Below are 15,115 nucleotides of genomic sequence, written 5' to 3' on the forward strand. Positions count from 1 at the left end.
TGGCCGGCATGTGTCCTTCCTCGATCCTGTGTCTATCCCTTCGGGGAAATGTCACGCGATGAATACCGGAGTCCTGCTAGCCCGCTACAGCCCGGTTCACCGGAGTCCTGTTAGCCCAGTGCTACAGCCTGGATTCACTCGCTGATGACCGACACGTTCGATGCTGGGTCATGGATGCCTGTCCCTGTAAGTTAGTGCCACTTTGGGTTTACGACTAGCCATGTCAGCCCGGGCTCTTTATCATATGGATGCTAGCGACACCATCATATACGTGTGCCAAAAGGCGCAAACGGTCCCGGGCAAAGGTAAGGCGACACCGTGGGAATACCGTGCGTGAGGCCGCAAAGTGATATGAGGTGTTACATGCTAGATCGATGTGGCATTGAGTCGGGGTCCCGACAGCGCTGGTATCAGAGCCTGACTGCCTGTAGGTTTACCAAGCCATACTGGTCGAAGTTGAGTCTAGAAATTCTTTAGTTATGTAAGGGAATTGATTGTGGGAAGGAACGTAAGGCTCTTTTACTCCTTTACCTCATGGCCTTCTGATCTGAGTCATCCTATCTTTCCTACGGGGTTAAGGAACTAGGCTTCTCTTCCGTCTATCAGGATCACGTGTTACTACTCCGTAGTTCCATAGGACTGGTTGATCAGAGTCATACCCTAGTTTTGAGTATTTCTGGTGTAGTCTGTTTAGTATGATCTCAGAACCTTGAGTAATGCTGATGAGTATGTTATTGCCCCATTTTAGTAGGATGTCTCATTCTGAGCATTTTACTGCCGTTATGCTGCCGGAATTTTCCTTAGGAGTTCGAGTGATACTAATCCCTTGTCCTACATTCTACAGTCCATAGTTGATGCTGATTCCGTCTCTGGGTTCGTTTCACCAGGATGTCATCAAGTTCTGTTGTTCGTAGCCAGAACCACGGAGATGGTAGGGAGGAGGATGCTCCCGACCAGCCTTCGTTGACAGAGTTCCTGCTAGAGATGGAGAGGAACAAGCGTGAGTCTAACCGTTTGTTGGCACGTATCGAGGAGAACACCGCACATCAGTTCAAAGGGTCTGCTACCATTCATGATTTCATTCGCTTGCACCCACCTACTTTTCATCATTCCATCGAGCCACTCGATGCAGATGATTGGCTCCGTAGAATCACTCATAAGCTGCTTTCCGCGAGCGTAGCTGAAGATGATAAGGTCACCTATGCTGCATACCACCTGGAAGGTCCTGCTAGTCTTTGGTGGCAGAACTATGAGACTTTGTTTCCAGCTGGCCAGATTCCTACTTGGAAGGATTTCATTGAGGCTTTTCGCGAGCATCACATTCCCCAGGCCCTCCTTGATCGCAAGAGAGAAGAGTTCTGTAGCCTCACCCAGAGTAAGATGGCTGTTGATGCTTATAGCAGAGAGTTCGAGAACCTCACCCGTTATGCCACAGAAGAAGTGTCCACGGACGCCAAGAAGCAGGCTAGGTTCCGGAAGGGTCTCAACCCCAAGTTGCGTCGTGATCTCCACCTGCATCATTGTGACACATTCCAAGCTCTTGTGAACAAAGCCATTAATGCAGAGACAGCTCAGGTCACTTACGAGGAGTCTCGTAAGCACACCCGTGATTTGGGATCCTCCTCTGGCTCTAGTTCCCAGAAGCGCCGGATTTGGGTTCCAAACTCCGCTCTTCCTTCCGGATATACACCGAGGCCATCCCCTGTGGTACCTTTCCCAGCTCAGTCATATGTTCCACCCAGGCCTACTGGTAGACCGCTTGTCAGTGCGGGTCCACGTCCAACCTCAGGGACTTGCTTCACATGCGGGAAGCCAGGACACTATGCACGTGACTGCCCTCAAACTAGTTATGCTCCACCCAAGGCCGAGAAGACTGTTGGCTGTGTTAAGCCATCACGCAAGATGAACAGTGTTAAGTCAGCCCCCACTGAATGTGGACGTGTGCATCACGTCTCAGCTAAAGACGCTCATGATGATCCAGATGTCGTTCTTGGTACACTCCTTGTCAATTGTCACCCAGCATCAGTTCTATTCGATACTGGAGCATCTCACTCCTTCATTTCTGAAGGCTATGCTCATTTGCACGACATGTCATTTTGTGATATGCCAACTCCGCTTGAAATCCAAACCCCAGGGTCTAGATGGCAGACCACCAGAATCAGCCATGGTAACGAAATCCTTGTTGATAGACTTGTATTCCTTGCATCACTTGTAGCCCTCAAGTCCTCAGATATTAACATCATCTTGGGTATGGACTGGATGACAGCTCATCATGCCAAGATTGATTGTTACTCAAGATCTGTTCAGCTTACACACCCATCTGGCAAGATAGTCACCGTCTCCACTAGAGTTGCAAAGCGTCAGCTCTATTCTCTTAATGTCAGCCCCCTTCCAGACCTTGAAGATATCCCGGTAGTCCGTGACTTTCCGGATGTCTTTCCAGAGGAACTGCCAGGTGTTCCACCTGACAGAGATGTAGAGTTCATCATAGATCTTATCCCAGGAACAGCTCCAATCTCCCGGAGACCTTACAAGATGGCACCCTTAGAACTAGCCGAGCATAAGAAACAACTCGATGAGTCCTTGCAAAAGGGTTTCATCCGTCCTAGTTCTTCTCCTTGGGCTTGCCCCGTCCTCTTTGTTAAGAAGAAAGATGGTACGGACCGGATGGTTGTAGATTATCGTCCCGTTAATTTGGTCACGATAAAGAACAAGTATCCGCTCCCCAGGATCAACGACCTGTATGATCAGCTCGCTGGATCCTCAGTCTTCTCCAAGATGGATTTAAGGTTAGGATACCACCAAATTAAGATCAGAAACGGGGACATTCCCAAGACAGCTTTTGTCACTCGTTATGGTCAGTATGAGTACACCGTCATGTCCTTTGGCCTAACCAACGCCCCAGCCACATTCTCCCGCTTGATGAACTCGATCTTCATGGAGTACTTAGATAAGTTCGTCGTGGTTTACCTCGATGATATTCTTATTTACTCGAAGAACAAGGAAGAGCATGCCGAACATCTTAGACTTGTTTTAGAAAAACTCAGAGAGCACCACCTTTATGCCAAGTTCTCCAAGTGTGAATTTTGGTTGCCAGAAGTGACCTACTTAGGCCACGTAATCTCTGGTAAGGGCATTGCTGTCAATCCCGAGAGAGTTCAAGCCGTTCTCGATTGGACCCCACCTGAGACCGTTAAACAAGTTAGGAGTTTCCTTGGTCTAGCCAGCTATTGTCGCCGCTTTGTTGAAAACTTCTCCAAAGTAGCCAAACCCCTCACGGAACTTCTCAAGAAAGATAAAAAGTTCGAGTGGTCCCCACAGTGTGAGTACAGTTTTCAGGAACTGAAAAGGCGCCTGACTTCTGCTCCCATACTTGTGCCACCGGATTTCACAAAGGACTTTGTTATCTATTGTGACGCCTCACGACAGGGACTAGGTTGCATTCTTATGCAGGATCGTCATGTGATTGCTTATGCATCTCGACAGTTGCATCCACATGAGGAGAATTATCCTACACATGATCTAGAGCTTGCAGCCGTAGTCTATGCACTCAAGACCTGGCGACATTACCTTCTTGGTAAACATTGCGAGATCTAGACCGATCACCAGAGTCTCAAGTATATCTTCACCCAACCAGATTTGAACCTTAGGCAAAGACGTTGGTTGGAGTTAATCACAGATTATGATCTAGGGATTACCTACACCCCAGGCAAAGCCAATGTCATGGCTGATGCGCTAAGCCGTAAATCCTATTGCAACAATCTCATGTTGCAGCAAGGCCAACCACTTCTCCATGAGGAATTCTGTAAGCTTAATCTTCACATAGCTTCTCGCGGATTTCTCTCTACCTTGGTGGCGAAACCTGATTGAGGATCGGATTATCGCTGCTCAAAAGCAAGACACAGGAATTTCTCGGATCAAGAGGAACATTAAGAAGGGAGTTGGTGGATGTTTCTCTATGGATGATCGTGGTGTTGTTTTCTTTGAGAATCGCTTGGTGGTTCCCAAGAATCAACATCTGCGACAATTGATTCTTAAGGAGGCGCATGAATCTCCTCTCACGATTCATCCCGGTAGTACTAAGATGTATCAGGACCTACGCCAGAGGTTCTGGTGGACTAGGATGAAGAGAGAAATCGCAGAGTTCATTGCTAAATGTGACGTTTGTCGTCGCGTTAAGGCAGAGCATCAGAGACCTGCTGGCACCCTTCAGCCTTTAGCTATTCCTGAATGGAAATGGGATAAAGTTAGTATGGACTTCATCACCGGCTTTCCCAGGACCAAGAGAGGGAATAACGCTATCCTCGTAGTCGTTGATCGTCTTTCCAAAGTGGCTCACTTCCTTCCTGTTCGAGAAAATATCACTGCTAGTCAGCTTGCTGACTTATATATTTCTCGAATAGTGTCACTTCATGGTGTTCCACTAGGGATCAATTCAGACCGTGGCAGTCTTTTCACTTCTCATTTCTGGGAGAGTTTCCAAACTGCCATGGGAACCCATCTTTCCTTCAGTACCGCTTTCCACCCTCAGTCGAGTGGTCAGGTGGAACGGGTCAATCAAATTCTCGAAGACATGCTCAGAGCTTGCGTTATCTCATTCGGTATGGATTGGGAGAAATGTCTTCCTTTCGCCGAGTTTGCTTATAACAATAGCTACCAATCCAGCCTCAAGAAAGCTCCTTTTGAGGTTCTCTATGGACGAAGATGTCGAACACCTTTGAACTGGTCAGAAACCGGTGAAAGACAATTCTTTGGACCGGACATGATCCAGGAGGCAGAAGAGCAAGTTCGCATCATTCGTGAGAATTTGAAAACAGCCCAGTCTCGTCAGAAGAGCCAGTACGATCGTCATCATAGGGATATGACTTATGAAATTGGCGACCAAGCTTACCTTCGGGTTACTCCTTTGAAGGGTACCCATCGTTTCGGTATCAAGGGCAAGTTGGCTCCTCGTTACATTGGTCCTTTTCGTATTCTCGCTAAACGAGGAGAGGTTGCCTACCAATTGGAACTACCCCCACATCTTCCTCGAATTCATGATGTCTTCCACGTATCTCAACTCAGGCGTTGCTTCTCGGATCCCATCCGCGAAGTGGACCATGAAACGCTTGATCTCCAAGATAACCTCACATACCGAGAGTACCCGGTTCGCATTCTTGATCAAGCAGAGCGTATCACTCGACATCAGAACATCAAGTTTCTCAAAGTTCAGTGGTCTCATCATTCCGAGAGAGAAGCTACTTGGGAGCGAGAAGATTGTCTTCGACTGGAGTACCCCGCTTTCTTTCCGTCAACCCTTGAATCTCGGGACGAGATTTTTTCAAGAGGGGGCGAGTTGTCACATCCCTAGTCTGGTATGACTTAGACTAGCTAGCCATTTGTGCATCATATTTAAATTTCATTTAAATTTGAAATGAGGATTGGTGGAACCCTCAGAATCATTTTTAAAAATGACCCAAATAAAAATTTCTCCAAAAGGGTCCAAGAAAATGCTCATGTTGCTCCCTGAAAATATTAGACAGAGATAAAAATCAAACCAATATTTTTAAGAGCTCATAGGTATTTATTTTGGGCATTTGGAATTAATGCATAAATATTTGCATTGGAAATATATTAGTTATATATATTAATATATGTCCAAAAATTATGCCACCTGTTGGGGAGCTCTGGAATAATATATCTAGCTCCTGCAAAAATTGGCATAAGGTAATAAAATGATTTAATATTTTATTTAAATCAAAACAAATGTCAGAAATTAGAAAACAAAAAAAAAAGAAGGAGAAGCTTACCTGGGGCTCCCCCCTGTGCAGCCCAGCAGCAGGCCGGCCCAGCCAGCAGGCGGCCCAGCCCGCCCCCTCCTCTGTCGTCTTCGTCCTCGACAGAGGGAGGGGAGCGTGCCCGGCGCGCGCGCGCGCCACCGCGCCACGCCACCTCCCTCCCTCCCTGCCTGTCCTCCCCTCGTCGCGCTGGATAGACCGGACGACGCCACGCGACGCCCCGCACCTCTCTCCCACTCTCTCATTCCTCCCCCTCCCCTGGTTCTCTCTCTCCCGACCGCCCGAACGCGCCCGTCGCCACCGCTCGCCGTAGTCGTAGCCACCGCGCCCCTCGAGAGCTTCTGAGCAGTCCACGAGCTCCGCCACGTCGCCGGCTACCTCCTCGTCGAGCCACGCACCTCCGGACGGCCTCCATCGCCATCGCCATCGTCTTCCTCCTCGGGCTCCGCCGTCCGCCGCCGTCGATTCGCCGTCACCAGGTCTCCCCCGACCCCGCTGTGCTGCTCTGCGTGATCGCCGTGAGCATCTCCCTGTTTCCCCTCTCTTCTCCCCCTTGTTTCCGTGTCGCAGCCGTCGCTACCACCACGGCCGAAGCCTCTCGCCGCCGTCCATGTCGCCGCCGCCGACTCGGCCCGCCTCCGCCCAAACCGAGCCTTCCATCGCGCTCCCAGTGCCACGAGGGTGCCGCCGAGCCCCTCAGGTGGCCTCCCCGTGCCCCGCAGCCCGTTCCCGCTCGAAGCCGAGCTCCGACCGCCGCCGCGAGCTTTGCTCCGGCGAGCTCCGGCCTTCCCCGCTCCTCCCACCTGTCCCACCAGATGCGCGAGAGCCCGGGCTACGCCCCGGTGCTCTCCGACGCCGCCCCCGTGGCCTGTTTCGCGGACGCCGCCGCGTCCAGAGGTCGCCGCCGACGACCTCGCCGGCCTGACGAGTGGGCCCCGTCGGCAGGTGATTAGCTTAGTGCTAATCACTGTTAATTAACCCCCTAAGGCTGACATGTGGGCCCCGGTGCCCCCTAACCTTTTAATTAAGTTAATTTAACCCCTGTTTAACCCCCTGTCACTGACGTGTGGACCCCACACGTCAGGTTTGACCCGGACCAGCCGAGTTGACCGCTGACGTCGTGCTGACGTCATGCTGGCGCAATAATATGATTTCTGGAATTAAATTTAATCAGAAAATTCCAGAAATTGTTTTAAACTTCAAAAATTCATATCAATTCAACCGTAGCTCAGATTGAAATGATTTATATATGAAAAATTATCAGAAAAATGCAATCTTTCCATCTGTACTAGTTTCATGCATGACAAACCAACTTATACATGCTGAATATGAGAAAACACATTATGGCACATTAAGAGACTTAATTTTGGAGTTGCATTTGAACCTTTTGTTCAAATGGACTTCATTCAAATTGAATACTAGTTGCATTAGCTCAAACAGCATCACATCTACATGCCATGTTCATGCATCATATTGTTGCATATGATTGTGTATTGATTGCCGGCACCGTTCCTTCTCGATAGGTCCTGCTCCGGAGACGTTCCAGAGTACCTGTCTGTGAAGCAGTGCCTCCCTTGTTGATTTACCAGGCAAGCAAACCCCCTTGTTCATCTCGATAAAACCCTACTCTCTCGCTCCTGCTCTCAATTATTGCATTAGGACAACAACGATTCGTCTGCTACTTTGTGCTGCGGTAGTTGAACCCATTCCTCTGCATGACCTGTCATTGCCACAGTAAATAGTTGAAACCCACTAGCATGTGTAGGAGTTGATTGAAGCCATTGTTGTGTTCCTACCATGCTATGCCTGCTATTGCTTAGAGTTGTGTCAGGTCTGATTCATTGTGAATGAATTGGAGTGTTACAATATGTTCTAATGCCGAGAGTTAAGTGTGTGAACACGATTTGGTAAAGGTAGTGGTGAGAGGCCATGTAGGAGTACATGGTGGGTTGTCTCACTGGAACCGTCCTTAAGCACCGAGTTCTATGTATGTTGTCCAATGACTCGATACTACCACACATTGGGCTCCGGGCGCTCCAAGCCCTCTCGACTTATTAACCGACCTGATCTCTGTCCAGGAATCGCAACTAGTTTCTGGTGTTTGTAGGTAGTGCTATTTTTCTACCAAGTGGCACCCGGCAGGGTGGGCTTGGGACAGACTAGGCACACGTGGCCTGGTGTACCGAGTGGCACCCGGATGGTGGGCTCGGGAACCCTGTACACATCGTTTGGGGCCGTAAGCGACACCCCGGCCGGATCTCCTTGCGGATGGAACCCGAATAGGCGATAAACCTGGATTAGAGTCTTGTGTGGTTAGTCAGGTCGTGGCCGACACCCTCGCCAGGCTTCCGCTTGAAGGTTGCCGAGATACATGACGTGTACATGGCGGTAAGTGGCGAGAGCGTGTGTGAAGAAGTACACCCCTGCAGGGTTAACATGATCTATTCGAATAGCCGGGTCCGCGGTTATGGACTTCTTGGATGCTTACATGGTACATAGACAACTTGAAGTGGATACTATAAAATGCTCAAGACAAGTGTGAGTGCTATGGATGGCCTTCTCGTAGGGAGACGGGGATGAATCCATAGTAGTGTATTGTATGGTGATTAGTGGACTCGTGTACGTTGTTTCACCTCCAGAGTTTCTGGTAGTCGTAGAACAGGATAGCCACAGAGTCAAAGCTGGCTTGCTGCAACTAAACCCCACGTTACCCTCTTGATACAAATGCATGTATGATAGGATCGGATGTATGTCTTGCTGAGTACCTTTGTACTCATGTTGCTTTATTTATGTTTTTTTGCAGCGGAGACTTCGGTCTTACTAGTGTTCTCGTGGACTTCGACTAGTAGCTAGTACCTCAGCTACGATCTTGATCGGAGGTTGTAGATAGTCAGGCTCTTCAGCCTTTTTCATTTATAGATGTCTGTACTCAGACATGTAATGCTTCCGCTTGTTGCTTGATTGCTCTGACTGTTGGGTCATGTGACCCCTGTTTGTAATAATGCTATGATGGCTCTTCTGAGCCTTTATCTATTTGAGTTGTTGAGTTATGCTGTGATGCCATGTTGTACAGCACATACTTGCATGTTATGCGTACGTGTAATGTGTATTGCTATGTGTGGGATCTGACTATCTAGTTGTTTATCCTTAGTAGACTCTCTTACCGGGAAATGTCTCCTAGTGCTTCCACTGAGCCCTGGTAGGTTGCTACTGCTCCGGAACACTTAGGTTGGCCGGCATGTGTCCTTCCTCGATCCTGTGTCTGTCCCTTCGGGGAAATGTCACGCGATGAATACCGGAGTCCTGCTAGCCCGCTACAGCCCGGTTCACCGGAGTCCTGTTAGCCCAGTGCTACAGCCTGGATTCACTCGCTGATGACCGACACGTTCGATGCTGGGTCATGGATGCCTGTCCCTGTAAGTTAGTGCCACTTTGGGTTTACGACTAGCCATGTCAGCCCAGGCTCTTTATCATATGGATGCTAGCGACACCATCATATACGTGTGCCAAAAGGCGCAAACGGTCCCGGGCAAAGGTAAGGCGACACCGTGGGAATACCGTGCGTGAGGCCGCAAAGTGATATGAGGTGTTACATGCTAGATCGATGTGGCATTGAGTCGGGGTCCCGACACTACCATATGAATCTTGATCTCTAGCCTTCCCAAGTTGCTTTCAACTCAAATCTTCTTTCCACCAAATCCATATCCTGTGAGAGAGAGTTGTGCATTGGGGAAACTATCATTTGAAGCACGAGAGCAAGGAGTTCATCATCAACACACCATTTGTTACTTCTTGGAGAGTGGTGTCTCCTAGATTGGCTAGGTATCACTTGGGAGCCTCCGACAAGATTGTGGAGTTGAACCAAGGAGTTTGTAAGGGCAAGGAGATCGCCTACTTCATGAAGATCTACCGCTAGTGAGGCAAGTCCTTCGTGGGCGATGGCCATGGTGGGATAGACAAGGTTGCTTCTTTGTGGACCCTTCGTGGGTAGAGCCCTCCATGGACTCGCGCAACCGTTACCATTTCGTGGGTTGAAGTCTCCATCAACATGGATGTACGATAGCACCACCTATCGGAACCACGACAAAAACATCCGTGTCTCCAATTGCGTTTGAATCCTCCAAACCCTTTCCTTTACATTCTTGCAAGTTACATGCTTTACTTTCCGCTGCTCATATACTCCATGCATGCTTCCTTGAATTGTGTAAAGATTGCTTGACTTGTCCAAAGTTGCTGAAATCTGCCAAGAACTAAAATTGGGAAAGGCTAGATTTTTATTTGGTCAAGTAGTCTAATCACCCCCCTCTAGACATACTTTGGATCCTACACGTATGCATCAATTTCTATGCTAGGTTGAAGCTTCTGTCACTCTTGCCCTGCAATACATAGTCCTATAAACATACAACTAACCCTATGGTGTGATCCACACACGCACACATATGATGGGCACCAAAGGATAGCAACATAACCACAAGCAAATTAAACCAATCATAGTAATTCACCAATTACCGATAGGACAACGAAAATCTACTCAGACATCATAGGATGGCAACACATCATTGGATAATAATATGAAGCATAAAGCACAATGTTCATGTAGAGGGTAGAGCGGGTTGCGGGAGAGTAGACCGTTGTAGATAGATGGGGGAAGGTGATGAAGATGTTGGTGAAGAAGACGGAGGTGTTGGTGTAGATTGCGGTGATTATGATGGCCCCGACGGTGTTCCGGCGCCACCGGGAGAGAGGGGGGAGAGCCTCCCTTCTTCTTCTTACTTGACCTTCTCCCTAGGTGGGAGAAGGGTTTCCCCTCATGTACATGGCCTCCATGGTGGCGGAGGGGCGAGAGCCATTCCGAGATTGGATATGTCTCTCTGTCTCTCATTGTTTCTGCGTTCCTGATTCTGCCCTTTCACCGTTTCTTATATTCCCGGAGATCCGTAACTCCGACTGGGCTGACATTTGGACACGATTTTTATCCGGATATTGGATTTCTTGCGGCAAAAGAAGGGCACCCCTGCCTCGTGGCTCCCTCGGGCATCATCTCACATTGATTCTTCTTACCAAAAATCACATATATTCCAAAAAAAATCTCCGTCAGTTTTATCCTGTTTGGGCTCCATTTGATATGGATTTTCTGCGAAACAAAAAACATGCAACAAACAGGAACTAGCACTGGGCACTGGATCTATATGTTAGTCCCAAAAATAGTATAAAAAGTTGCTAAAAGTATATGAAAGTTGTATAATATTGGCATGGAACAATCAAAAATTATAGATACGACGGAGACGTATCAGTGCCCAAAAGTTGTCTTGAGAAACTTCCTGTGAATGTCATCATGACACCACCAGGGAAGAAGACAAATCCCAGACCAAAGGCGTGATATGGTCCAAAGGCTTCATACAGACAGAGGACTCACCAGAGTCACCCTAACACCAATGTTTTGCAAGGAAACCATACTCAGATTTATAAATATGAGTGTGTTTCATCAAACCGCTATATTCATAAGACCAGGAACTATTCTACTTATTCTTATGAGTATTATTCATCTTCTGCAAGGCTATTTGCAAGGGGTTCAAAGCCAAAGTTCTCAAATGCTGCACTTAGACTCAGTGCTTCTAAGCCACCCTTGAAGATGTGGGTTGTTAAGAAAAAATAACTCTCTTTTGCAGGGAAAGATCTCCAACACAAAATCAAAGGCGTCTCATGCTTATGTTGGGGACCTAAAACATCTTGTGGGGCGCAAGATAAAATACCCAAATGGCCTTACTACGTATTTTGTTCCTGGAATCCTTGACAATCATCCTATTTGCCCTAACCAGGACCTAAACATTCATAATCCGCTTGTTCGTCAAATGTTTATGCTTCACATTTCCCTTTGTGAAGCCTATCCCCGTAACTGCACTGTAGGGTATGATACCAAAGGCTTCTGAATGGATTGTGGACAGTGGATGCACTAACCACCTGACTAGTGATCGAATGCTTCTCATGGACTCAACCTTAGGTCCATCTGACAAGAGTCACATCACATTTGCTGACACTGGTAAAAGCAAGGTATTGGGTCTAGGTAGAGTTCCAATCTCAAAGGATCATCACATGGATAAAGTGATGCTTGTTGAATCCCTTGGTTTCAACTTAATGTCTGTCTCAATGCTTTGTGATCTAAACATGGTTGTGATATTTGGAAAATATCATTGCCTTGTGCTTATCGAATCTAACAAATCTCTAGTCTTTGAAGGGTACTGAAAAGATGATTTGTACATGGTAGATTTCTCAGCAGGACCACAGTTGTCTGTATGTCTTCTAGCAAAAGCTTCAGAGTGTTGGCTCTGGCATCGGAGGCTAGGGCATGCTGGCATGATGAACTTGTACACTCTCGTGAAGAAGAAGCATGTCATAGGCATCGAGGGCGTCAAGGTCAAGAAAGATCATGTGTGTGGTGCCTGCGAAGCTGGAAAGATGACTAGGGCCAAACATCCCTCGAAGACAGTCAAGACTACATCACATCCCTTCGAGCTGCTTCACATGGACTTATTCGGCCCTACTCACTACTCTACTCTTACTACCACTACTTGCCTCTATGGTTTTGTCATTGTTGATGATTACTCGAGATATACATGGGTGCCTATAATCCTCTACAAGAATGAAGTGTAGGATGTCTTCAGACGATTTGCCAATCATGCCATGAAGAACTATGGCATCAAGATCAAGCACATCATAAGTGACAATAGCACAGAGTTCAAGAACACCGGCCTCGACACTTACATTGATACATTGGGCATCACTCATGAATTCTCAGCTCCATACACACCTCAGCAGAATGGCATCATGGAGTGCAAGAACAGAACCCTCATTGAGATGGCTTGGACGATGCTTGATGAGTACAAGACTCGAAGGAAGTTCTGGCCTAAAGCCATTGATACTGCATGCCAGGTCATCAACCATGTTTATCTTCACAAGCTTCTAAAGAAGACATCATATGAGATACTAACTGGTAAGAAGCCAAATGTAAGCTACTTCAGAGTATTTGGTGCTAGGTGCTGGATCAAGGATCCACATCACACTTCCAAATTTGCACCAAAAGCACATGAAGGTTTTATGCTTGGTTACGTAAAGGATTCGCACTCCTACAGAGTCTTCAACCTCTTTCACTATAAAGTGGTTCAAACTGTGGATGTGCAGTTCGATGAAACCTGCCAAATGTGCTAGATGAAGTCTCACCAAGTGAATCCATCAAGCTTATGGGTACTGGAGAAATCATACCTTCAGAGGCTCAGGCTGAAGAAGAACTCATCATTTCTGTACCTAATTAACCGAAGACAATGCTCAGCCTAAAGTCAATGCCGACAATGATCAGCAAGACCGAAGTCTTCGTCCAGTTCATCCTCGTGTTGCAAATGAATTATATATTGAGACGATAATCGATAGCATCAATGAACCTGGTCCGCTCACTCGTTCAAGAGCAACATAGGTAGCAAATTTCTATGGGCACTTTGCATTTGTCTCTATATCTAAACACAAGAAAGTTGTTGAAGCCTTCATGGAACCTGAGTGGATTCAAATGATGAAAGAAGAGCTTCAACAGATTGAGCTGAACAATGTGTGGGAATTAGTTAAGCGTCCTGACCATCGCAAGCATAACATCATAGGCACCAAATGGATCTGTCGCAACAAACAAGATGAGCATGGTCAAGTTGTAAGAAACAAGGCTCGTCTCATTGCTCAAGGTTACACTCAAGTAGAAGGAATTGACTTTGCTGAAACCTTTGCTCCGGTGGCTAGGCTTGAAGCCATTCACATACTGCTAGCCTATGCCAACCACCACAACATCCTTATATACCAAATGGATGTGAAGAGTGCTTTTCTGAATGGCAAGATTGAAGAAGAAGTGTATGTCGCACAGCCACCTGATTTTGAAGACCCAAAATATCCTGACATGGTATACAAGCTTAATAAGGCACTATATGGCCTCAAACTAGCCCTTCGCGCTTGGTATGAAACACTCAAAGACTTCCTGAAGAGCAAAGGCTTCAAAGATGGTTCACTAGATCCTACACTTTTCATGAAGACATATGATGGAGAACTATTTGTGTGCCAAATCTATGTGGATGACATTATCTTCAGCTGCACCAACAAGAGATACAGTGATGAGTTTGGACACATGATGCAAGAGCAATATCAGATGTCCATGATGGGTGAGCTGAAATTCTTCCTAGGTCTTCAAATCCGTCATCAGAGCAACGACATCTTCACATCACAAGAGAAATACCTCAAAGATTGCCTGAAGAAGTTTAGAATGCAAGACTGCAAAAGATACACGACGCCAATGCCAACCAAAAGTCATCTGGGCCCCGACGACAATGGTAGAGAGTTCGACGAAAAGGTATACTGCTCCATGATTGGTTCTTTACTCTATTTGCATGCATCTAGGCCAGATATAATGCTTAGTGTCTGCATGTGTGCCCGATTCCAAGCGGCACCAAAGGAGTCGCATCACTTAGCTGTCAAGCGAATTCTTCGGTATTTGGCTTACAACCCAACACTAGGATTATGGTATCCAAAGGGCTCAGAGTTTGATCTAGTTGGATTCTCAGATTCTCAAATGCTATTTATGCTAGTGACAAGGTTGATCGCAAGTCCACATCAGGCACATGTCACTTTCTTGGACGATCTCTTGTCTATTGGTCTTCGAAGAAGCAGAACGGTGTATCTCTCTCCACTGTTGAATCTGAATACATTGATGTTGGATCTTGATGCGCTCAGCTTCTGTGGATGAAGCAAACTCTCAAGGACTATGGCATCCACCTGAAGCATGTGCCACTCTACTGCGACAATGAAAGCACCATCAAGATTGCCAATAACCTAGTTCAGCACTCGAAGACAAAGCACATTCAGATGCGTCATCATTTTCTCAGAGATCATGTCATGAAGGAAGATATTGATATCATTCACGTCAACACTGAAGAGCAATTGTCAGATATCTTCACAAAGCCCTTGGATGAGAAAAGGTTTTGCAGGTTGCGGTGTGAGCTAAATATCTTATAATCCTCAAATGTCATGTAATTGGACACACATCCTAATGCTTATGCATGTTGACAAGTTAGATGTGCAACACACAAGACATGCACTCTAAGTGTGAATACATTAACGCGGAATTTGACTTCGGAGCGCCATGATAATTGTGTGCCGTGTCTGGGTCTAATACTTCCTATACGGTGGGTAATGCCACCACCAAAATCCTTTTGAAGTGTTTCATGTGACATCATAATCGCATAGTCTTCGCATTTGGTTTGTCTCCCACATTGATTTGACTTCAAGGTTTATCTTCGCAATGTTGAGTT

The sequence above is a fragment of the Triticum dicoccoides genome, chromosome 5A, assembly GCF_002162155.2.
Source record: "Triticum dicoccoides isolate Atlit2015 ecotype Zavitan chromosome 5A, WEW_v2.0, whole genome shotgun sequence".
Lineage (NCBI taxonomy): Eukaryota > Viridiplantae > Streptophyta > Magnoliopsida > Poales > Poaceae > Triticum > Triticum dicoccoides.